This window comes from Falco biarmicus, chromosome 15, assembly GCF_023638135.1.
Source record: "Falco biarmicus isolate bFalBia1 chromosome 15, bFalBia1.pri, whole genome shotgun sequence".
Taxonomy (NCBI): Eukaryota; Metazoa; Chordata; class Aves; order Falconiformes; family Falconidae; genus Falco; species Falco biarmicus.
The window spans coordinates 13,579,339-13,590,990 of NC_079302.1; the positions used below are offsets into that span (position 1 = coordinate 13,579,339).

General features: G+C 40.0%; 1 protein-coding gene across 1 annotated transcript in view; it reads left to right on the forward strand.

Moving 5' to 3' along the window:
* The window catches only part of TSHZ3 (teashirt zinc finger homeobox 3), a 65,964-nt gene that overhangs the window by 48,161 nt on the left and 6,151 nt on the right, over positions 1-11,652 (forward strand). The window lies entirely within an intron of this gene.

Genomic DNA, 11,652 nt, shown 5'->3' on the forward strand with positions numbered 1-11,652 from the left:
GGTGGCAGGCCTGGCTGCTGCCTTCCCAGCTTTCTGGCACAGTAGGTGTGCGGGTATGTATAGGACTGGGTATATGTGCAACATACCCGATACGCTGAACTGATTGCACATTTGTGTTTTGTTAATGCAAAACTCACCCTTGTCTTTGACTTAAGAACTGAATGACCGGCAGTGCCGCTTACCTGTATGGTGTGAATCAGGGCTGAATCTGATCCAGATTCTGAGATATGGTCTGTGTTTTCTGCCAGGCTGGTTTTAGTAAGTGGGCTTTTTATCTGGGAAACGGTAGTGCGTCAGAAGCGCTGAGAGCATGAGGACTCTCTTCCCCTTTTACAAACAGGTAAAACTGAGTTTAAATATGCTGTCTGCAACAAAAGTGGTGGAAGGACCATAAATCGGTCTGCAAGTCATAACCGGGGCTTATTTTCCTTCTTTTTCCTCTAAGTCACAATGAATTCCTCCCGAAAGGCAGCTCACGCTTACACTCTGTCCATTTTTATGCACGCTTACTGTTTTACACATCCAACAGGGTTATGTATGCTTTTTTTAGTAATGCCTGCTGAAGCATGGAAAGGATCAACATTTCATTTTCATTACATTTCATTTATTTCTCTATTTTGGAGGAAGGGTTCCATAAAGTATAAGATAGACATAACTAAAATAAGTTTCTACCGTGGGTGAAAGGTATTGGTAGTTAATGTGACTCCTCATAAAGCAGCTGAATTGCAACTTACAATCAAAGATTTAGAAAAAATGTCTGCTCGATAATGTCTTTTGCCATAATAAAATACAGCCACACGAGGAGTAAAAGGCTAAAGGAATGGCCAGACAAAGACAGATCATCCGTTTGTGCTTCGTTTGAGAGCCCGACAAAGCTGTTACTTAAAAATACCTACGCTGGGTACAGGAACATGGAGCCTGCCATCTTACATGTATATTTAGTCTTTGGTTATATTATTTCAAACGTTACGTTGCTATAATAGCATGAAATAGATACCCCTACGTGATACAGAGATAGATGTTACATCATTGCTGCTATAATGCTCTGCTGCAAAAGGACTTCTTAAAGGATTTCTAATGATAATGAAAATATTCTGATACAGCATTAAGGATTTTGCTACTGAAATGTGTTTAATGTAAATATGCTGTCAGATACCCTTCAAGTAATTGACAAGAGCAGATGATTAGCAGTGTTCTCAATAGTGTTTTTGCATAATCTTACATTTTGACAGAACTCTTCAGCAGCTTTTTATTGTCAGTGCTCTGCAATCAGTAATACTTTTTCCTTGACATTTACTTTGTCATTATAAATCTTGTAAGTGGTCATTTAACTTGTTCAGTATGCATGTAAGAATATCATTACTAACATGTTTGAAAAAATGTCTTCCTGTTGAGGAACTATTGTGAAAGTAAACTTAAAAAAACCCTAAATGAAGTGGGTTGATGAGTGACTTTATTAAATAAATACCTGTCTGTGATCATCTTCTTGCACATATCAAGGATGATTTTAAAATCACTTTCTTATTGAACATTTGCATATAAGTCATCAAATTCAACCTGGTGGTTGGATTTTTTAAATTTTTATTTTTTTAATTTAATGCTGTTGTTCAGGTATGACCATTTACATCTATTCTGAACAAAATTAAGCTCTTATGATCCATAAGCATTCATAATTACATGCTGCATGTAACGTTAATAGTCAATATAATAAACCTTCATCTTTATTGAAGCATCTCTTGTTTCTACAGCAGTTCTTTAATCTATCTCAATAGATTTCTAGTGTACAGCTCATATAGATTTGGTCAGTGACAAGGGTTAGAGTAGTCTTGTAGAACATTTACTTGTAGCTGTGAAAAGCCCACATTCATCAGAGGATTAGGTCGATCAGATTGTACCAGGATCAATGGAAGGACTGTGTGATCCCTCTTAGGCTGTAATGTGTTCACCTTCTTTGGAGAGAATTCACATACACACACATTTCTCTGTCTTAAAGCCATTTATCTCAGAATGTCAAATTGCAATAATTAACCATTATTGATCTTAAATTCAATTAACTTCATTAGCACAGGTCATGATGAGGGTGCTTGTAAGGGAAAGGCTCTTGACAAGTGTCTTTTCTTATATGACATTGAATGTTCACAATTGTGGCTATGAACTATTCATATTGTGCCACAGGAACATCTTTTTAAAATGACAAGAGTTTGGTTGGTGGCTCTGAAGCGACATTTTAATCCTCTCCCCCTCATCTTCTAGTTCTCAGGGTTTTCCAGCAAATTTTCTATTCAGGAATCAGTGAACCATTTGTTTTCCAGCACATTATCTTAGTGTGGTATTACAGCAAACCCCACCTATTCAAATCCCCTTCAGTTCAATAGCTGGTGCTAGATAGAGACTCATTTACAAAAGCGTATATTAGTATAGTTAGCAAATGAGTGAAATGAATATTCAATGCTTCTTTTTGCTATACATACAAAACAAGCTGAGGCCATCTCGTAGAGGTAATCCTTAGAATCTCTGCTTTCTCCAAGTCCTAAGATTCATATTGCAGTCAATAGTTGTTTTTTCTTTAATGAGGGCTGAATAAAAACTGTGAAAGGAGACAAAGCTTTGTTGGCCCACAGTGAACTTCTTTTCTTCATGGAGAAACTTCATTACAAGTTCACAGTAGCTGAAATTGTGAGTGAAATCGTTTGGATTTCTACTATACCATTCATACAGTTGTATGGCGTTTATTGTAAGGAGGCACTGCAACCCAAATAGCTATTGAAACTACTGTATAAAGGGCTTCAATAGGAATTTCAAGTTTGCAAGAAAGATGGAGGATCAGGTTGAAGGTCTCTTGGTGCATTTTGAATGTCTTATGTAGTCATGATCATTTATAAATAAATCTCCAAATAGAATGACTCACTGTAATACATTAAAGCATTTTAGGTGAAAACTTGATTTTGAAAAACTTGACAACGAAGGCAGCAGCTCGAGAGATGTGTTTGGTATTGGTATAGTTAAACCCAAAGTCAGTGTTTTGGTTACTGTTATCCTTGTAAGATGCGGACAGATTAGGAGCAACCAAAGATCTGGGAATATTACAGAAAGTAAGATGTTAGATTTTTTTTTTTCCCCTTAGTGTAAAAAAATGCTAAACCATAATCAGAAAACTCTGAGAAATGTGGATAAAGAGAAATGACAACATCAGTTTTGTTCAGAAACAGATTTCTGTGACAATTAAATGGTCATTTTGTCACTACATTTGCTATTTCCACGCCACTATACAAAGCGTTTACTGAAAAGAGGCAGGGCAGAAGCAGAATGGGTTGATTACTGCATCTGAAGAAACTAAAGTTCCCTCACAACATCTGTTTGCTCAGTGAAGGATTATAATAATTAAGAGCTATTAGAGCCATATTGAGAACTTTTATGCTCATGCCTGCTTATCCTGGAGTTGGCTGTGAATCTTGTATTAGTTTGTTGAATGCCCTGTGTGCTTTTCAGTGATTAAAAGATGCCACCCAAATGCTGATATCAAGCAGAGATTGTGTCACTGGGTGTTTTAGTACCAGTGCATACAGAGAGTTTGGCTTTGTCTTACCAGGATGTTGACAGTGACTTTTATTTGGAAAAAAACCCCACACAAAACCCAGCAACAACAAATATTTTTATTCTTTGAGGATTCTGGTAAATATTTGTGTCCATTTGAGGAAATGGTAATTCTGTGCTTAGAAAAATTCTAGAGGCCAAAAAACAATTTACCCCCCAAATCAAACTTAGAGTCAAAGCATAACGTGAAGCTGTTTTTTCTGCTTATGAACATTTATTTCCTGCTGTAGTATGTGCTTGCATGGAGTGGGAAACTCTAACAAGTCTGTAGTACTTCACACCAAGCTACTGTCTTGGAAACCAACAGAAAACCACTTTTGTCTTACTTAGAGTGGATCACATTTATTCCTGATGAATAATTTATAAAGCAAATGTAGGTCATTTTTTCCTGTTACTAATGCACATACTAATTGTATTTGTTAAGTTTATGTGGAAGTTTTCAGACTGTGGGGCTGCTTGTGAACTGTTTGCTTCAAAAGTTTGTGCCTGGCTGTTAAATCCGTGGTGGCGTTTCCCCTGTGTGGCTGGTCCGCTGACCCTTAGCCTGCCGGCTGGTAGTGGAGAGCTTCGTGCTCCTTTGAATGATGTTCATTGGTAACCCTGGTGTACTTGGAGGAGGTGCATCCTTTCCCCAGAAACGTGGAGGGGTGGGGAGGGAAGGAAGAGGAAGGTACTACATGAGTGTTGATGAAACGGGAACACCAAGACCCGGACCTGACTCAAACCAAGCAGCAGCTGAGAATTCCCAATGGGTGCGCACGGTCCCGGTTACTCATTTGCCTACTTCATCTAGTCCTGATGGTGCTTGTGAAAGGTTGTTTATGTGGTGACAGGGAAGTCCAAGTCGGGGGGGTTTCTCCTCCTTTTTCAGCAGGATCAGCCAGAAATTCCAGGATTATGCTCATAGGGACTGTTAAAAGAGTGCAAAGGGGGAAGGAGATACCCTCCCACTCCAGTGCTGTGACCCTGCATTGCTGCTGGCAGTCAGCTGTGGGCACAGACCACGGGACGTGAGCTGTTACCCAGCATCTCTGCAGCTGTGGTACTTTCGGGAGTCAGTTTTGTTGTGTATGTGTGACTGCAAATGTTGGACAAAACCCATAAAAATTTGGTTTTCCTGACCAGGCATGGTCTCAGAACTGTTACTCCTGTGAAATTTCTCATAAGCATGTTGTTCACTTCTGACTGTACAAAAACAACATCTGAAGGCAAGTTTTACATGAGGAAGCCTCTTTAAAAATCTATATGGTTTTGTTCATTGTACATGGGAGCAACTTGGACCTTGGGTCCCAATTAAAGTTTTTAATCTTCAGATCTCTTCTTGTCAAAAACTTGTAGAAGGTGGCAGATGAACTCTTAGAGACAGATCTCAGAACGATCCTTGCACACCCCTTCCCATAGAGGAGCACACTGCAGTGTGATGGGATCGTGTGCTCTTCTCCAGATCACAAAAAAAGTGGTGTTATGTTTCATGGGTGGATGCTTTGATCAGATTTTAGAAAATCTCTGCTCAGCTGGTAGAATTCAGGGAGTTTAGGCACTGGGCAGAAACAAAGGCAGATCGCAGCCTTGGAGGAGAGAAGCATGATACATCACGTTGCATCTCCAGAGCGGTGGTAGAGCAGGCGTTTGCAGCATACATGGAGCCCTGCTCTGTGTTGGGAGCAGAAGGTTCTTTGGAGGGGAGTTGTGACAATGCTGCTTCTTATTTCAGAAACCTTTCCTATTTTCCCCATTGTGAAAAGAAGTTTGCTGGTGTTCTGCAGATTCAGCATTTATTGGGTCCTAGCAGCTTGGCTTGGAGAGGAGAATTGTAACCACAGGCTCTGGGTTGTGCACAGTACATGCACCTGTAGGTATTTCACTGGCTATTTTTTCGTTATTAATTATTAATTGTTCAAGCTGTAAACTGGCAGTTATTTTCAATTATACACATGTATTGTACTCACATAAACACACTGGAGAAGCATAGGAAGAGAAACACAAACTTAAGCCATCTTCTTAGGTTTGTGTAAATAGCTGAATTCTATTTATTTATTTATTTATAAAAAGCCTACAGGAGTTACAGGCTCCTTGTCTTCTTGTCTGGCACTAGGCAAATAATTCTTAACTTATTTGGATTTCCAGATTTGCAGCTATAAATTCTGGGTAAGAATGTTTCTTCTACAGGGCTGCTGTGAAGAATAAACACTCATTGAATCTTTTGAACACCTCAGTAGAGTGATGCTGTCCAATAGTGCTAAGTTGTTTCTAAGCCATCATTTAATGTTATGGCATCCTGTTTTTTCAGGTGTGTATTTAATGGAGATAGTACATAAATACGAGGTTTGCATGGGAATCCCTCATTTAACAAATGTCTGAACAGTATTTGGTTTCAGAAAAATGAATGCCTCCCTTTAGCAGAACTAGTAGCAACATTTGAATGTTTTCTCTCTTCATTTGTAGTTGGCCTGTATCGTAAGTTTCACATGGCAGTGTAGAGTCTAAAACGAATAGGAGACATGAATCCTGAACCCTCCTTTAACCTACACAAAACCCCAGGGAGTTTGGAATAGAGTGCCATGAGGAAAAGGTGCCTGCTGTAGACTTGTTTTGTTCTGCTCTTAGATGGCCCACACTTTAATGACACGTAAACTCATTCCTTATCGTCTCCTCACTGTGTATTCTTGTTCATGTAATTCTCAACTCTTAACACTTATGGTTGATTTGAGCTCTCTGAAGTTGCTCCGAATGTAATGCCACTGATGCTGGATTAGAGCAGCTGGCTAGCTTCCTCTGGCCTATTTCTGAGCTCTCTGTGGCACACAGCTGCAGTATTTTCATGAAGGAACAAACACAAGTACACTTCAAAAGTTTCTAGTGCCTAATGACAGCCACCCGTTAGATTGGCATGCTGTGTCACATCCATCCACACTGATTCCCAGTAACTCAATACGAGACTCTTACTGGCATGAAAAGGCTGCAGATTTATCAACATGCAAAAAATCCAGCTAAACAAGCATTAACCATGCACATCACATCAAATTAACATGTTCAAAATTAATATTCTTGACCTTGCCAGTGGGCAGAATAATCAGTCTTGCAGTAGGATCGTACTCCGGTGTGAGGTACCAGCGACTTCAGCCGATGTGCGAGAGAAGTGCTGACCTCTCCACTTGGAAGTAACATTTCTCTCCCATAATAGACAGCCCTGCCTCTATGAAACAGAACCTTTGACCTTTCTAACAGGAATAATGTCCCTGTCAAGGTGCTGGGTAATCAGTATTGCCATGCCCGTTTAGAGACAGTGTTGTCATTTGCCACTCTTGTAAACAGGGCAGCCACTCCTACCTCCCATTGCTGTCGCCTAATGAGGAATATGCTAACATCTCTGTCAAGGAGGGAAGTCTCAAATACAATTTCAGTACATGGGAATTATCAGTCACTCTTGGTATAGAAATAGCTCATGTTGTGGGTGAAATGTTTGCCTTTCTTCCTGTAAGTGGAAGGCCTGTGGAGTGGGAGTTTTCTAACAGACTAATATAACTCTTTTATATGCCTTCATTTGCGTTAGGGCTTTGATTGACTCCTTCCACCAAGCTGGTTTTCTCTTGCCTCTGTTCATTAATTTTGTGAGCAAGGTTCTTTGGCACAGTCAAAGTGTCAGCTGGCTTTCTCTGGACTTGTGTCCAGACTGAGCCCCCTCTTATTTCCGAATGGTCCGACGGAAACTGGGATTTTTCATCGAGTACTTGAATTTTAAAGAATGTGTATTCTGTTTATTTTGTAGATGGCTGGTGTCTGCTTTAAAACAGAATGGGAACGGTGTTTAGGAAGAGGCTGTGCGCCGCCCGCAGCCCTGGCTGTGGCAGGACCAGCCCTCGCAGCACTGTGCTTTGGTGGGGGGCGCAGCGGGGGGCAGGCTGCAAGGGAGGGTTTTGCTGGCTGGGTCCTACTCGCTGCTCCACTTTATGATCTGTTCTGATGCTTTTTCCCTTTTTCTTTTTGATTGGGAATATATTCATTCTGTAAGCATTGGGAGCGTTCCTGCTCCCAATCCCTTTCTGCTGCTCTCTTCTTTTCAAGTGTAAAAAGTATACAGGCTTGGATTTTTTAAGCGTTGAGAAGTTTTTTTCCAAGGTGCACTCAAAATCAGATGGTTTGAGAAATGGCCCTTAGTATTACACGATGATTTCAAACCATGCATAAATAAATAATAAAGCTGGTTGTAATTTTTTTAAAATAAAAAGCTATTTGGTTAAAGCCAAAATATTTCCAAGAAACTGACTGGCTTTGATGAACTTCTGTAGTTAAGCATTTTTTCATGGGAGAACATTTGAATGTTTTGGTACTTTTTCAAGCAAAGAGCTTATATACTCGTTTAAATATGCCCCAGTAAGCTAATTAAAATAAATGAAAAAGTCTTTGTGAAAAATCATAATTAAAATAAGACATTTCAGAAGTATCAAAATGAAATATTTGGATAGATCCAAGCTAAAATACATCATCTCAGATGCATTTTTCAGGAAATAAGGGAAGAATATTGGAGAATAGCAGAATATGCCTTTAATGCTATGGTTTTGTATTTCCAAACAAACTCAAGTAGGTGTGTGTCCGTGTTACTGGGTGGATGTTGCCATGGAAGGGATGAAACCCATGCGATGTTTTTTCTCTTGTTGCTGGAGTTCCTCTGGCAGTTGGGGTGCGAGCTGGTAGTTGTGCTGGTGGGCATCTCAGGACGTGGCTGTTTGGACCAGGACATCACTGGGGTAACAGCTGTTCTGGCTGCAAAGGGACTTCCCTCTCCAGGACATCACTGGGGTAACGGCTGTTCTGGCTGCAAAGGGACTTCCCTCTACTGGCAGAAACTTGGTGGACTGGTGATATTTCTCAGCTCTTGTGTAGTAGATCTCTGACATCTGCGTGGAGCCAGGTATATGAGTTTATTAGTGTGTATATAATATGTAGATCATTTTGGGCAGTGATGGATCACAGTGTATTTCCACTGGCAAAGAAATGATCCGTAGCTCAGTTATGAAGGAAATTCCCTCTTGTGTGGAAATAAATTGCGTTATACCACAGCTCACTGTTATGTATTAGTATCAAATGCGTTAATTTCATTATTACCTAGCCAGTTTAGTTAATAATTATAACAGATATTAATGAGGGAACTGCCTGTTCTCGACTTCTCTCTGGCAGCACCTGCAGTAGGTTTCTGAACCCCTTTGATATCCTCATCTTCTCTAGAAACTGAGGGCCACACCAGGGAACCGCTTCCCATTTTTTTGTCAAATGTTACGCCACACTGACACCATTGCTCAGGCAGGCAATTTCCTGGGAGTTATGGTGCCCTGTAAGATGTAAACTAAAAACTTTTTTGAGAATTGTATTTTTTTTTTCTTCTTTTACTCTGGAAAAACAAAATCTTGGGACCACCTAATTTCTTTCATTTCCATTCTTATTAACTTTTCTGTCGTTAGAATTGCCTTTAAAGTTGGGGTTTTTTTTCCCCTCAGACTTTGCTGTTGAGATATTGTAGAACAGTTTTACAGGTGCCCTGCTGTTTCAAACATTTATTCTACACTTGAAAAACATCAAACCAAGAGTCTTTTTTTTTTTTTTAATAAGAAGGTAACAGCTGAGTAACGATGGGCAGGAGACAGTGCCTCTTAAAGACATTATCTCCACCAGGCAATGGGTCTCAGTGAAAAGATTTTATACCATCTCCTCCTGGTTTTATTCTCTGCTTTCATAGTCTCTTTGATCTTCCTGCAGGTACTTAACCAAACAAATTTCTCTGCTGTGGACCTCCTCGTCCTTCTTTCTGTTGCAGCAAAGCTGTTGCCTTCACCTGTACTCAGACAGAATATAGATCGTCTCACTCCCCTGAGCAAGATCTGGTGGGGCAGGGATGGATCAGAGATTCCCTTGGTTGCAGAGGGCTCCTTTCCATGAGTACCTGCACGGAATCCCATACTCCCTGCTAGCATGGGACTGAAGGCTGGCTTTAATCCTCTTTCCTCTTCTGTCCCGCATGCTGGTAACAATTCAGTTGGGTTTTCTGGGACGAAACATGTCAGTCACTGTAAAGCTACCAGTAGTCGTATTGCAAAACCTTTGAGTATGCCCCAAGTCTGCCATCGCAGGTTGGTCCAGGACTTGTTGGGTTGCCTTACATTGCCCTGAAGGCAAATGATTAGGTTATGGGCCCTTGGGATAAGGAATTAGAAGCTGCTGGCATAAACTCCAGTTTAGGAAGGTGTTGTAAGTCTTAGGCTATTTGCTAGAGCATCCTTATCTCTTGCATAAGTACTTGGTTGAAGAAGTTGGGGGTGTTGTCACCTTTCATCCCTCCTCTCCTTTGTGCAGGGGAAAGAGCAGAAGGGGTTGTTCAAACTGTCAGTTTATTGAAGTTGCAGTTGCTGGGTTAAATTCCATACTGTCCTTTCATTTCCTACATTTCTGGATAAAAGACTGATGTCACAAGTTGGCTTTGCAACTTGAGCTTAGGAAGGAGAACAGCCATAGAGGAGGCAGCTCCTGGTTAACACGCAAATATGCTTGATAGTTGGTGAAAAGGGCAAAGAAAGCATGAAAGGTAAATAGATTTACATTTAGATGAGCTGCGTGCTGGAGGTTTTCCCTAATGTAAAAGTCACTCTCTAAAAAACCTGTGAATGTGACAATGCAAGTGTTTCAGTCCAAACAAAATTCTTAAGATGTCAGCAGTAAGAGAATAAAAATGTAAAGGAAAACACACTAATTAGGGACTTGATTCTGTGACCCCTGTTTGTGTTGGTGAGCATCGGTCCCCAGGAGGACTTTCTCTGTCGTGCGGGGATGGAGCCCAGGGCTCTGGTATGCGATGTGTTGGTGGGAATGGGTGGTACATGCTTGCACTAGCACTCTGGACATAAAGAGCAAAAGACAGGTGCAGTTACAGAGTGCTTTGGTGTGCCATCTCAGCTCACAGGTGTGAATGAGATCTTTATAATGCAGGCAGGGTGACAATGACCTTGGATTTTCCATACTTTCTAAAAAGGGACTTAATCTTCAGTTTGGCAACAGATGCAAGGGAATGGGAGTTATGAAAGAAAAACTCTTTTCACAAGGAGGAAAAGAACAAGGGTACATTTACTTCCAGGTCAGAGGTTTCATGCTGTTGTGCCTTCCTTCCATCCTTATTCATATCACTAGGATATGGTATGGTTGAGAGAGACGTAGGTGATAGCCAGTTGTTTACCCACTATCAGTAGTTAAAATTTTTCGGCTTTAGAGAGTAATTGGAACTGCTTTAGTCTCCTTTGCTAAAGTTTTTGGTAGAGTTTAGAAACATGATGGAAATAGTAATTAAGATGAAAAACGATCTGTATGATCCATAGGGAAATGAAGGGATTGAATGAAATTTCATGAAAGAAATTGCATGCAACTATTCTTTGTAGAGGTTTTGTTGCAAGTGTTTGCAGGGTAGGTGCTGAGCCTTACTACAAATTGCCGACATGACTGTAGTATGCATAAAATAATTATATTTTTGAAGTATTTTGAAAAAGCATAAAATAGAGCAAAACAGCACAGCCCTGTTTCATTGCATGTACTTATTGTTAAAGTCTGATCTTTGTATCAGCATCTTTGAAACATCTTATAATAAAGTTTTTAACATCTTTCTTTCAAACCACATTCTCCTGAGGGTTAAAAATAGGACCATTGCTGTGTGAATTTTCTGCCTTGAAATTATCTGAGCTGAAATATGTAATCACTATTATGTGTTGCTCTTATGTGATATGTTTGTGCTTTCAAAGGTTTAACTTGTATTCTGAAGATCAGGTTATAACTTTACATGCTTGGAGGAAGATTCACTGCCATTCATCCATGTGAAAGAACAGTAGTGAATATTTTGTGTTACCTAACTGAATGAAGAAATACTCCATGTGAAACTAAAAGCCTGATTTCATTGTTACTTTAACGGTTGTTTTGTCTCTTGTGGTTTTCTGATAACATTTGAACATATTTTCCCTGAAAGAAGTTTGCAAGGTTCAATACTGTATATGTGATACCTACTATACTGTTCTACATTTTTCA